The 13,984-nt window shown below is 49.8% G+C and overlaps 1 protein-coding gene and 1 pseudogene across 3 annotated transcripts in view; one reads left to right on the top strand and one right to left on the bottom strand.

The window, feature by feature from the left end:
- The window catches only part of LOC149125291 (uncharacterized), a 28,543-nt pseudogene extending 25,954 nt beyond the window's left edge, over window positions 1-2,589 (top strand).
- PTPRN2 (protein tyrosine phosphatase receptor type N2) overlaps window positions 1-13,984 on the bottom strand; it is a 1,109,078-nt gene that overhangs the window by 353,463 nt on the left and 741,631 nt on the right. The gene's annotated exons all lie outside the window — the stretch shown is intronic.

Here is a 13,984-nt window from a genome sequence, read left to right as displayed (position 1 = left end):
CGTCCCCTGCCCATGACTGCAGGGCGGCTGGGCAGGGGTTCCCCTGTGCTGCATTGCTGGAGTGGGCGGGGTGCAGCGACTGCTGTCTCCGGGTGCCTATGGGAGCAGTGTCTTCATGGGGACATGGCTGGGGACCAAGTGCTCTGAGAAAGAACCTGGCTCCTCTGTCCCTCTAAAGGCAGCAACCCTGACCCTGGTGCCCATTCCCCTCATCCAGCCTGGAAGACCCAGTAGCTCAAAGCAGCGGTTTTCAGAGGGTGGTCTCCAGGTGAGCAGCCTCCCAGGGAGCTCCCTTGAAAAGCAGATTCTTAGATCCTGCCCAAGACCCTCAGGGAAGAACGCAAAAGACAGGTGGTCTAGTTTTGCTGCCTCACCTCCGATCCAGCCACAGCGGGTGGGCCCCAGACCCTGGCCTGGGTTGACAGCTGGAGCCATCACAAGCCCTGCAGGTGATTCTGGGGACAAACACAAGGGTCGCTGGCTGAGGGGACCGGTGTTGTTTCACTTATGGGAAAGGGCAGGCAGGACCCTGGAGAGAATTTATCAGACGTAATAGCCAAAAAGCTCCCTCTAGATCGGAGCCAAGAAGTCCTGTTCATCCAGGGCTGGGATGTGTGTGAGGGCAATGGTCTGTATCTGCCTAAGTCACTCCAGATCCTCACGGGAACAGCCTGATCCCTTCAACCTAAACTTGTATTCTGGGGAACCCTCAGGATACTTGCATTGCCTGTCAACTAAAAAACTTCTGACTCATCTAACAGACAGACCTGCCGGGGTCTGGGCGAAGACGATGGAGCCACGGAGCTGAGGTTTGCTGTAAGCAGTAGAGTAACACAGGTGCACACGCACACACATGTGTGGACACAAGCGGGTGTGTGCACATATCACACCCACATACAAGCATGTGTGCATGCACACAGAGATGCATGCACAAAACCCTCAGCTATGCAGACACACGTGCACACATGCACACACAGACACAAGCAGGAACACACACATGTGGACACAAGCAGGTGAGTACATACATCACATCCGCATACATGCATGTGTGCATGCACACAGAGATGTTGCATAATACCCTCAGCTACACAGACACACGTGCACACATGCACACACACACAGAGAGACACAAGCAGTCACACACACACATATGGACACAATCGGGTGTGTGCACATATCACACCCACATACAAGCATGTGGGCATGCACACAGAGATGTGTGCACAAAACCCTCAGATATGCAGACACACGTGCACACATGCACACACACACAGAGACACAAGCAGTCACACACAGACATGTGGACACAATCGGGTGTGTGCACATATCACACCCACATACATGCATGTGTGTATGCACACAGAGATGTGTGCACAAAACCCTCAGCTATGCAGACACGTGCACACATGCACACACACACAGAGACACAAGCAGTCACACACACACATGTGCACACAATCGGGTGTGTGCACATATCACATCCACATACAAGCATGTGTGCATGCACACAGAGATGCATGCACAAAACCCTCAGCTACACAGACACACGTGCACACATGCACACACACACACAGACACAAGCAGTCACACAGACACCCACACACACTCTCACATCCACTCACAACTGAGCAGAGGACACGGGGTAGAGTCATTTTCCTGTTGCATGACTGTGCAGGAAGCCCTTCTAAAGAGGGAAGACTGTGCAGTGGGACCATCGCCTTGACTCAGCTGTTTTGCAGTTTTGCTCCTAAGAGGGCTTGGAAAGTCTGGGCAGTGCCCTCCAGGGGGTCCCTTGGGGGCTAATTCTTCAAGCAAGAGGAAACCAGGAAGTTTTCAGGTCTTGAATAGGAACTGAGGACATTACTGATGGGTTTTTTTCCATCAGCTTCCAGAGGTTGCAGCAGGAGGTGGGAAATGTACAACAGCAATTTCTGATGCCCTTGCTGAAGGCCGCGCGTTGGCAACAGGGAGCTTCAATTCAGATGTCAATACTAGAAAACAGGTCATGGAGAAGTCCTTTTCCCCCGGGGCTTTTCTCAGAAATCTTCATTCTGGAAGGCAGAGTGACTCCAAGGCAGATCTTTCCAGATTTTTCCAATTTGTCTATTTCCCATCTTCCTATCTCTTCCTCACATCTTTTTTTTTTCTTTTCCTTTCCCATCTCCTTTAAATCCTGGTAAATGCCTGGCAACCCGTGGAGGATTAAGTCACCCTAATTTCAGGAACCCATTAACTCTGGATAAGCGATGTGTAAGTCTGACCCCTAGTGGCTACAATGGATGGCAGCAATTCAGGCCACCAGACAGGGAGGGCAGGGGATGATGCTAAGACCTACAGGCTGTCCCCGAGAGCTGCCCAGCTGGGTGTCCTCGCAGGGACTGGCTAACTCTCCTGCTGTGGCCATGCCCGCACCCTCGCTGACTGAATCGAGATCCTCAGGCAGTGTCTCTGGTGGGGAAACACCTGCTAAAGCTTAAGAACATCGACATCCACTTCACCCTCCACTCACTCTGCCTTCCCAAGGCCTCTGCCTTCCACAGCGAGGTCGCCATGAGCCAGACCGTGAACGACTGCCCGAGTGAGCCCTGAGAGTCCTCTGTTGGTCTCTACTGCGGCGGAAACACACTTGCTATTTAGGTTGAGTTTTCTCCTGCGTAGCCTCAGAGGGCTGGAGAACAGAGAGCCATGCTTCCTTGGGCGCACTGTCCTGGAAACGGTGCTTTGCACCAAGACGAACGCACAATCCGAGGCACAGTCTGTCACCAGAAAATGCGTCTGGGATGTGTCTAAACTTGATGCTGAACTTTTTGTTAGGTTTGATTTACTGTGACAAATTACCATTCCTTTAAAATATGCTGTTACCTCTTCCTAATCACAAAAATCTCCACCTATTAAAATGTTCTCCTTACAGGCAAAGGATGTCGAATAGACATTCCCACAAATGACACGCACATAGGGCCAGCAGGTGCAGGAAGAGACGCCCAACACCATCCACGTCAGCCAAGGTGTTGTGTGGAAGAGCAGTCACACTGGCAGGGTTAGCAGAGGTGACAGAGTCCCCTAGGTGTGAGGAGAAGTCGGGGTGCAGCAGAAGGGGTGCTCGGAGGCAACGCAGTACCTCTTCCCACATTCCGATGCAGGGGGGTCTCTGGGAAAAATGTTGGGGGACAGGCACAGTGCCAGCATGACAGGGGAGGGTCAAGGACAGGCAGCTGTGTGCTGGGAGCCACCCCTCAGGTCAAACCCAAGAAGGGCACAAGGGGCACACACCAAACCTGGCTTCTAGGAGGGGTGTGTCCTCCTGAGAAGAGGGTCGTGATGCCCTGGGAAGCTCATTAGCTCCTGATCCAAACCTACGGAGCTGAGTGTGGCGAGCCTGGCTCTTCCCATGGGCCCTTTCTGTGGTCTCCGTACCCCCGGCCATGTTGCACGGGGCCCAGCTTGGAAGTCGGGGCTGTGGTCAGCACATGGCATGCTAGAGAAGGAGAGAGCCCCCTGCTCTTGGCGACTTCAGAGCTCACGCTGGGAGCACACACGAGGCGTGAAGCCGCATGGATTGGGAAGACAGCCTCTCCTAAAGCCCCGCCCTGCCTCTCCCGTCTTCAGTGCCCCCGTCGTGGCAGGAGCAGCCAGCAGAGGAGCCACCGTCGTTAGAAGTCACGCTTGCCGTGTGCTTTTCCAGAACCATCAGAACCTCCCATGATGGGCTCTGCTTGGTTCAGGGGTCAAGGTGAAAGGAACATTTGTATTTCAGGAACGTAACTTTAACTCTGCCCCCTAACAGAGTTGCCATGGAAAGCAAATCCCGTTCATGTAGCAGGAAACCATTGTGATCCCCGAGAAAGGCTACTGCACACATCTCTGTTCCTGCTGTTCTCAAGGGTCCACCTTGAGTTCCTGGCTAAGGCTGCAAGGACTCCGTCTTCTTGCTTTCTAGGAGTTTATAAGCACCTGCTAGGAGAGGGCATGCCCCCCACAAGCCCATCCCAGGATGACCTGTGGCCTAAGGGGTTCCCCGAGCACCCAGGATTCACCTAGGGACGTGGAGCCTGCCGTTAAATGGTGACGGCGGCCGGGGACTCCTGAACAGGGCCAGGCAATCCACCGAAGTGCTTCATAAAACAGCTGTTTAATCCCATGTTTTCCAACGCCTGCTGACGTGGAAGGAAGACTAGCAGGAACACACGCACACACGTGCACACGCGCACACGCGCACACACAGAGAGACGCCACATCCTGCAGTCACCACCTTTTCTTTTTACGATCATACATATTTCATTAAGCTTCATGCAGAGTGTCTTCTGATTTATGGTAATTGTCAATAAAAGGGAAAAACACAGACGATTTTAACCCTGCAGTAGCTGGGAGTTACCTAGCATGCAAGTATGCTGTTTTATTTATTTATTTTTTTTCCTTAATAAAGGGAGGGGGGGGGTCCAGAACGCTCCGTGGCACTAAACTCCAAGGACACGGAACCGAGGGAGACGTCGTTAACCTACACACTGGTGCCGCTGTCTATAGCAGCATATGCCAGAAGTAACATTTGATACAGTGGCTACCCTAGCCCCTGTGATGCCAGTGAGCGCGTGGCCTGGAGGACTGTGAGTGAGACTAATTTCCATATCAAACCCAATTTAGATGAAACGTCTTGGTTAAAAAAAAAAAAAAAAAGAAAGCCAGTGCATCAATAGCCTCTTGATTAGATTTTCATCTCCCAAGCAGACAAATATGAATATTTATTACCGTGAATGCAGATTTTTCTCTTTCCATTGCTCTGATCTTGAATATTATCCACTGCTAATTTTTATGAAAATTTGGGCAACATAATGTTTTCACATAAACTGACAGTTCTTGAGATAATCCCGTTATTGTCTGGTTGAAAATGACAGCTCCCGCTTATTCATGTGTTAACGAGGGATTAAATATTGTTTTTCATCCCCATAATCTAAGATGGACTGGAAATTAAAAATTGAACATTGTATATTAGGAGGGTTTTGAGGACCAGAATTTGCTTGCATACACTTAGAGGAGATCTGTAAATTAGGAGTTTAACAATCAGCCCCTCTTCTATTGCTGCCAAAGGCGGCACCCTAAAACATCACCGACATTTCTGAAACAAATTCTTCACTCTACCTGCTGCAACACCCAAATGAAGATCCCCCTACCGGTAAATAAGTGGCAGAGAGGCTAAGCCTTGGCCACAGAAGTGAAATTCCAACACAACTGACATGGTTTCCGAGTCCAGAACGTTCTCAGGTGCCAGCATTGGCTCCTCTGAAAATGTCCTCATTAAAGCCCTCACATCCCGGAGGAGGAAGGAGGATCCTGCACACCTTCCCTGAAAAATCTCTCCCGGACCAGGCAGGCTCAGCTACATCCTCCCCCCGCTCCTCGGAGTGGCCAGCTTTGTCCGCCCTGAATTTCCTCGGGAGTGATACGTTAGTTCATTTGCACTCTGGTGATCTGTACTGTTTTGGCCATGTCTGGGTGGCCCAGGCTGAACTGTAGATGTAATGGGATTTGGATAAAATAGTCCTCTTCGGCTTCTAAAATACTCAATAAGTCTTAAAAATCAATTAATTCTGAGTGCCTTTGTAGACTTCTTACTTTTTAATTTATTATTTGATAAGGTTTAAGAAAATAGCCTACAGCTCTCTGCTGTGGCCCGGGAGTGCAGTGGAGGATGGCCCAAGTGCTTGGGCCCTGCACCCCATGGGAGACCAGGGGAAGCACCTGGCTCCTGCCATCGGATCAGTGCGGTGCGCCGGCCGCAGCGCGCCAGCCGCGGCGGCCATTGGAGGGTGAACCAACGGCAAAGGAAGCCCTTTCTCTCTGTCTCTCTCTCACTGTCCACTCTGCCTGTCAAAAAAAAAAAAAAAAAAAAAAAAAAAAAAAAAAAAAGAAAAGAAAAAGAAAAAGAAAAAAAAAGAAATAGCTTAGATATATTTCTTAGAAGCTAGCTTGCCCAAATGCTATCTTTTGTTAATGACTAAGAGGAACTCTGGTTAGGAACTAAAGAATTCTGAGTTCCATGAGACACTCATCCCAGGCTGTACTGGACTATGGGCCAGTGTTCTATGGTTGTGTCCACCCAAAAAAGCCCAAGTGAAGCCCTAACCCCCAGGACCCCAGCCTATAGAGGCAGTATCTTTGCAGAGGTTATTAAACCAAACAAAGTCATCCAGGCTGGCCTGGCTCAATCTCGCTGGTGTCCTCAGAAAGAGATTAGGTTACAGAGGCACACAGCGGGGTGACTGTGAGGGGACACTGGAGAGGACGGCTATCCATCAGGCAAGCACAGGGGCCCCAGGAGAAAGCAGGCTACCACAGCTTCGTCCGTCTTCAACCTCCAGCCCCAGAACCCAGAGGAACGTTTCTGTTCTTAAAGCCCCCAGGCCGTGGGCCAGCCAGTACAGTCGGCACAGGGACGGCCCCTTAGGTGTGCGTCAACTGTCCCACATCGGTCCTTTCCCACGCCTGCAGGGGTGCGCACTGGCTGCGTAAGAGTTGCTCATAGTGTGGCCCTAAGTCCGAGTGCTTGCCAACAGGACAAAGCTAGTTCTTAAGAATTCTTTTTCCTTTACGTTCACATTCTTAGAACGAAACAGAACCGAAAACAGAGCTGCAGTTCAGTAAAATGGGTTTGCACCTACAGAAGCCTCATTAGCCTTTGCCTCACAGAAACAGAGGGGAAGGTGACGTTTGTGTGTGTACCAGTTTAAGAGCTGTAGGCCCGCAGCGCCTTGTGCCCGCACCCTTTGGGAGGCAGGAGATAAGATTATGCCGCCCCAGAACATGGCTGCAGGACGCCAGGATCTGCCACTCCAGCACCTGCCTCTTTGGAGGGAGGATGACTTGGAGAAACTGCAGACACAGGAGACCCTCTGAAGCCAGAGCAGTGTGCTTTGCGTAAGCGAATAGGTTCATATTTATAAAAGAAAGCTCCCTTTGTCAGGGCGTCTCCCCCTGCTACCAGGCACAGGAGGCTGACTCTTATCAACCGAGCAGACACCACCTGGCGCTCACTGACACCCCTCCCCCACCCAGTTCCTAGCCCTCCCCGCCCCCTCCAATGCCTTCTTGCCTTTGTTTCACAGATGATGGTTTTTACGTCTCTGGTCTAAGCTACCTCTTTAGGGTTGACTCATCTCTGTTGGTATTGCCTAGGAATACAAGAGGTGCCCATGTTAACAAACTTTTGCTTTCTCTTGTTCGTCTTTCTCTTGCTAAAAGGGTCTGTCCCGACTAAGAACTAAGAAGAGCAGAGGGAAAAGTCGCTTTTCTGGGGCTGGCGCCATGGCGCCGTAGGTTAGTCCTCCACCTGTGGCGTTGGCATCCCATATGGGCGCCGGTTCTAGTCCCAGTTGCTCTACTTCCAATCCAGCTCTCTGCTGTGGCCCGGGAGGGCAGTGGAGGATGGCCCAAGTGCTTGGGCCCTGCACCCCATGGGAGACTGGGAAGAGGCACCTGGCTCCTGGCTTCGGATCGGTGCAGCTCTGGCCATTGTGGCCATTTGGGGAGTGAACCAACGGAAGGAAGACCCTTCTCTCTGTCTCTCCCTCTCACTGTCTGTAATTCTACCTCTCAGATAAAATCTTAAATAAAAAAAGAAAAGAAAAATCACTTTTCCTCATCTTCACTAAGTAGGCTGGGGCCATTCTCTCAGGGAATCTCTTTGTATTTGCATGCTTGGAGGATTGCCTAATCATCGATTTTCAAATGGGATACAAACAGGAGTTACAGAGTAGATGCTAGAATGATGGATCGCACCGGCACGTGTGTGCTTCCACCCGTGTTCTGCAGGAGGGAGGTGTGCCCTGGAACACAGAAGCACAGCCCACCCTGCCCCTCAGTGCAACCCCAAGTTCCAGCCACTTGTCCACAGTGAAAGCACAGCAGGTGCTGTGGTCCACGCTGAGATCTACCCCAACTGCATCCTGAAGCTGACCAGGCCGAGAGCTCTCTGACCTCCTGGTCCCTTCAGGTGGAGAACAGGTCCCGGGCAGAAGGAAGGAAGGAGGGGCCTGGCCCATGCATGGCACTGAAATCCAATAGTTTGTCTGCTGGCCTGGACCACAAGGCTTTCTCCTTAAAGACACATTTTCCATGACCTTCTATCACCCCCGCCAGGTCCCTCGTAGGGGTAGCTTACTCAGAACTTGGAAACTTGGCTTTTCTCTTGAGTCTCATGAACTTTGCTAGGTAAACATTTTCTAACTGTGCTTCACCTTTTACAGAGATTTCACACTCAGGAGGTACAGTGGGCATCAACGTGCCTTAGGGAATAGCTAAGGAGATGCCAGTGATTGAGTATTTTCATGAGACAGAAACAACAAAGTGAGAAGTAGCTCATCGGATTTCAAGACGCATCAAGGTTATTAAATATGGAGCTCTCGGAGTGGCCTGTGTGTGAAATAGTTCAGTGTTTTCCTCACCACAGGACAAGTGGAATCAGGGATGCTCCTGACCAAGACATTAGTGATGGTCTCTGTTATGTGGTCAAAGCCAACGGGCAGATGGACAGGGCTGGGTCTGTGGAGGGCAGACATTCATGCGGTGGGGCCAATGGGTTGGCAAGATGAGATCCAACCTGGCTTTCTACCCATTGACTCAAATATGATTACTATCTGGCAGAATCCAAGTGTCTGGAGAGGCAACAGGTGATCACCTGTCGCAAGGCATGATGCTGTCTAGAGAAGAAGCGTTCAGCTGTCTTTGGCTTCAAGTTGGGAGGGTGATTTCAGGGGGCTGGGGTTGAACTGTAGCTCCCCCAAAGATACGTTTGATCCCTAACCCTCAGTAACTGTGAATACGACCTCATTTGGAAAGCAGATGTAATCAAGTTAAGATGAAGTCATACAGGGGGTAGGACAAGCCCTCAATCCAACATGGCTGTGTCCTTATAGGAAGAGACACGGACACACACTGTGACAGCACAAGCAGAGGTGGGAGTGAGGCACTGACAAGCCAGGGGGTGCCAAGGACTGCCGATGACACCGCAAGTTGGAAGAACCGAGTGAGGCTCTTCTCCTAGAGCCTCCAGGGAGGGTGTGGTTCTTTGATTTTAGATTTCTGGCTTCTAGAACTGTGAGAATAAATTTCTGTTGCTTGAAGCCACTTAGTTTGCAGTACTTTGTGATAGCAGCCCCAAGATGTTAATACTCAGCTCAAGAGTGGCCTTGATTAGGGAGCTACACTGATGGACGGCAGGAGCCCAGCAGCTTCTCCTGGGCTCAGAGGCACCTGTCAGTGGGAAAGACCCAGGGCCATTCATGATCAGGTCAAATGAGAGCCCACCTGGGGTCCCCTGGGATGCCAGTGTTTGTTAGTGAGGTGAGTTCCTGTCTTCTGGAATGGACAGACATCAAGAGGACTGTAGGGCCCTACTGAGAGTAGGTTCTCCTGGAAGGAGGACAGGGACTGGGGGAGTCCAGGAGTCCGACACGGGTGGCCGCACTGTGCCCAGAGTGTCTGGTACAGGGAAGAGCAGAGGGAGGGTTCTGCTGCGCTGTGGGCTTTCTCACCACCCACAGGGCTGAATCTGGAACTGGGTCCTACCACGGGCTCTGTCACTCTAACCTCTGCACCACACTTACTGTGTCTATACCATGTTAGATGTGGATTCTTGTATATTTGCTGACTTTTAGTTAAATTCCTATAGTTTTTAGGTGTTAGAGATACACCGCTGAATTAGGCCTAATTTCAAGGACATTTCTATATGGTGGATCCTTTTCTTACTATAGAAGAGAAATCAACACATAACTGATAAATGATATAATCCAAGCTATCTTAGTATCTGCTGCATCCAACACCCACAGCTCTTACTGTATGTCTCTCTTGACATGAGATTATTTTGAACTTGGCATTTGAGTATGTTTTGTGCTACAGGTTGCCATTTATTTCGTATGGGTGAAAATAGACATTTTTTCGATACCCATGGCGTTAGGCGTAGGGGGTGTAGTCAAATGGGTAATTAGAGACAAGCGTTCTGGAGCAGCAGAGAGGATATTAACCGTTAAGGAAAGAGTGTGTCAGCCACATGCAGGGCTGATGTTATTGAAGAGGGGTCGCTGGTTATTTCACTGACAACAGATAAAGTAGGCACAATAGCAGGGAGGAACCTTTTAAAGGGTAATATATTTCTCACTGAAGTTCAAAGTATTGGGGAAGGCAGTCTGGATAACCCATGAAACAGATAGCAGAGAGAGAGGAAGTGTCCCAGTAAGGCAGTATCTATCCTGCAGCTCAGAGTTCACAACTCAGTTCATTTCAACCAGTGTTTATTGAGTTCCTGCCATATGTCAGGCGTTGTGTTAAATGCTGGAGACACCAAGATGATGAAGACACACATGGATTCCACTCTTGAGCTCAGGGGTTAAAAGGGAGACAGACGTGAAATCATATAACTAGAATAGACTCTGATAAATATTACAGCAGAATGACAGGAGGAGGGATTCCCCACCATAGTAAGAGGTGTGGGACAGCAATCGCCCTCAGTCATACACACAGGGGTAGTCCTTTTCCTCCAACTCAGCTGGGGTAGAATTGACAAATAAGACACATATATATTTAACAGGCATGGTGCGATGAGTTGACATATGTATGCATTGTCAAACGATGACTACACAGGATTTCCAATCAGTTTGAAGCCTCTCCATTCGGGGGGGGGGGGGGAGGACGGCATTCCTAGCTATACCCCATAGCCCACGGAGGAGGGCTAGACCCAGCAGCCAGCTGTGGAGGTCTCCGGGCAGATGCTTATCTGTCTGTTGGTGCTCATGTGCCATGCAGGAGGCCCCCTCCCACGAGTGGGTCCACTTCCAAGCACCCAAGTCAGAAGGCTCCTTGCGGAAGGCAGAACTCAGGATGTCCGTGACTCTAGGCCACTGAGGTACGATTTAGGGATCTGGAGTTAAACAGATTGGAGTGACCCCTAGCCACTGTATCTGTCGTATTACTTCTCTGTGCCTTAGCTTCTTCATCTGTGAAATGTGCTACTTTCTAGGGACACAGCAGATAGGATGTTGGCAGGGAGAAAGCATCGAGAAAATGTTAGCTGCTGGCGTGCCACGGTTGTTTTGCGTGGGAGGTTAGGGTGGGTGTGGTATTCCTTTAGTTTTCGTCACCCTCCGTAAGCAATTGCAAGTCTTACAGGCTGAAGAGTTGAAGGTGGGCTCTTGGAATATTATATCCTGTGGGCTCTTAGGAGTATCTCCAGAGCTCAGCTTTTAAGTGGAAATTAACTTCTGATGCCACACTAAGCAGGCTGTACAGAGAACCTACAGGAACAGTCTTGTGCTCTGTGACGACACAGGCAAAAGTTGGCCCCTCTATTTCTTATGGGGAATCCGGCATAAGACATCCTCCAAGTCCCAGTCTCAGATAATAAGCCATGTCCCTGCAACTGAAGTCTGTATTATGCATAGTTCTATGAAAACGCAGTTGAAAACATTAGGGAAGGGTAAGAGAAGAGGTAAGGAGGAGGGTAGGAGGCAGGAGCTTCCTTTGCCACCGGTAGACACGACTTATTTCATTTTACGTGACTGTTGACTCTGATATTGAATAAAAATTGAATTTGTCGCTATGGCAACTGCCATATCACACGGCCCCTCTCCCGCCTTTAAATCACAGGAAAGTATTGAGAAGACATTCATGAACCCATGTGACACTGGAAGCCTCACGCTCTCTGTAGTATTTCAGAAGAAAAAGATGTTGTTTCACAACGAACCCGTATTTGTTGATGCGTCAAGTGCAGTTAATTATAGTGAACATATTTTGATGCGATTTTCTTGACATTTAAGGACTCAGCAAAGTGTCTGAAGAGCAGCAGGTAGGGATGGATGCAGGGGAGCCGTGGCAGGAGCTGAGCCCCCCAAGGTTGCTCCGTGACCTCTGACCTCACATCAGCCCCACAGTTGTGCACCCTGCATGGGACATCCTGAGATGGGATGACCGCAGAACAGTTGTGGATGGGCTGCTGCAAATATTTTAATACCATTTCATGCAGATTTTCCTTTTCAGACACAAATTAAGAATATTTAAACAGGCTTTATGTCCTTTCCCATTTAGGAGAAAAAAAAAACACTCCATTTTCTCTGCCAAGAAATGCAGATCAGAACAAAATAAGGCGAACACACGCACAGTGGCAGTGACTGATGGGGACCCAGACCTCTGCAGTCCTGCCCCAGAATTCACAGCAGGAACCACTCAGGATGTGGCTGCAGCTGGCACTGGAGGGCAGCCTGGGCTCCTTTGCCGCCGAGCCACCCCCTATGTCGCCAGCTGAGGTTCGGCCATTGCTCCTTGGAGCTGTGATGGGGCTCCAAGGACATCACTGAGTGGGCTTCGGGGGGGGGGGTGTGAAGCAGTGTCTGAATCTGTCTGCCCCTCTTGGGTGGCACACGCGAGGAGTGAGAGCCCCGGGGCTGTGGCTGGGCTCTCGGGGTGGGGGCCTATGGCTCCTAAAGTCCAGCTTCCCTCCCTCCACTGCGGCAAACTGCTTCTTTAGACTTAGCGGGAACAAGCGACAGCGTGACGTGAGGACGCAGGGTCTAAGAGTTCCCATCTGAAGAATCCCACGCCTCATTTCTCCAGAGTGCAATGTGCACTTGCAATCAAACCAGCCAGCATCATCTCAAACTCAACGCACCGTCTCAATGCCAAGGTCCCTGTCCACTTAGACATTCTTGTCTTTTAAATTCACTGTACTGGTTCAGATGTTGCAACCTTTTCCTGCCAGTGCTCTCGAATCATGTTTGCTCTACTCTTTGCCTGTCTTGGGCCAAACAAGCATCGGCTTCTGAGACCAGCTCCTCCGAGCTCCGGTGCCCAGCCCCCAACCCCTGTTGGGACCCGCAGGCTCATGGTCACTCACTACACTGTCCTCTGCCACCCACACTGTGTGCTCCTGCTCTTGGATTTCCAAATATGTGCGCTGTCTGAAGACTGAGACACCCACATAGAACATAAAGTGTAAAATACTGTTTCAGTACTAGTTATAGCATTAATTCACATTGAACAACACATTAAGGACAGAGATCCTACATGAGGAGTAAGTGCACAGTGACTCCTGTTGTTGACTTAACAATTTGACACTCTTGTTTATGGCATCAGTAATCTCCCTAGGCTCTAGTCATGAGTTTCCAAGGCTATGGAAGCCTCTTGAGTTTGCTGACTTCGATTTTATTTAGACAAGGCCATAGTCAAAGTGTAAGTTCTCTCCTCCATTCAGAGAAAGGTACCTCCTTCTTTGATGGCCCATTCTTTCTACTGGGATTTCACTCGCAGAGATCTTTCATTTAGGTGTTTTTTTTTTTTTTTTTTTTTTTTTTTTTTTTTTTTTTTTTTTGCCAGAGTGTCTTGGCTTTCCATGCCTAATATACTCTCATGGGCTCTTCAGCCAGATCCGAATGCCTTAAGGGCTGATTCTGAGGCCAGAGTGCTGTTTAGGACATCTGCCATTCTATGAGTCTGCTGTGTAACCCGCTTCCCAAGTTGGATCATTCTCTCCCTTTTTTATTCTATCAGTTAGTATTTGTAGACACTAGTCTTGTTTATGTGATCCCTTTGACTCTTAGACCTATCAGTATGATCAATTGTGAACTGAAATTGATCACTTATTTATTTGAAAGACAGAGTTACAGAGAGAGGTAGAGACAGAGAGAGTGGTCTTCCATCTGCTGGTTCACTCTCCAGTTGGCTGCAATGGCTGGAGCTGCGCCAATCCGAAGCCAGGAGCCAGGAGCTTCTTCTGGGTCTCCCACGTGGGTGCAGGGCCCAAGGACTTGAGCCACCTTCTACTGCTTTCCCAGGCCATAACAGAAGGCTGGATCGGAAGAGGAGCAGCTGGGACTCGAACCGGTACCCATATGGGATGCCAGTGCTTCAGGCCAGGGCTTTAACCCGCTGAGCCACAGCGCCAGCCCCTGGGTTTCTCATGATTTTAATGAAAGCAAAGAACCCTACTTATTTTATTACTAAAACA

Source organism: Oryctolagus cuniculus, chromosome 7 (assembly GCF_051225735.1).
Source record: "Oryctolagus cuniculus isolate XC-2025 breed Fujian yellow rabbit chromosome 7, ASM5122573v1, whole genome shotgun sequence".
Classification (NCBI taxonomy): Eukaryota; Metazoa; Chordata; class Mammalia; order Lagomorpha; family Leporidae; genus Oryctolagus; species Oryctolagus cuniculus.
Note: the sequence above shows the minus strand (reverse complement) of the source record. Positions and strands in the feature narration are given on the sequence as shown.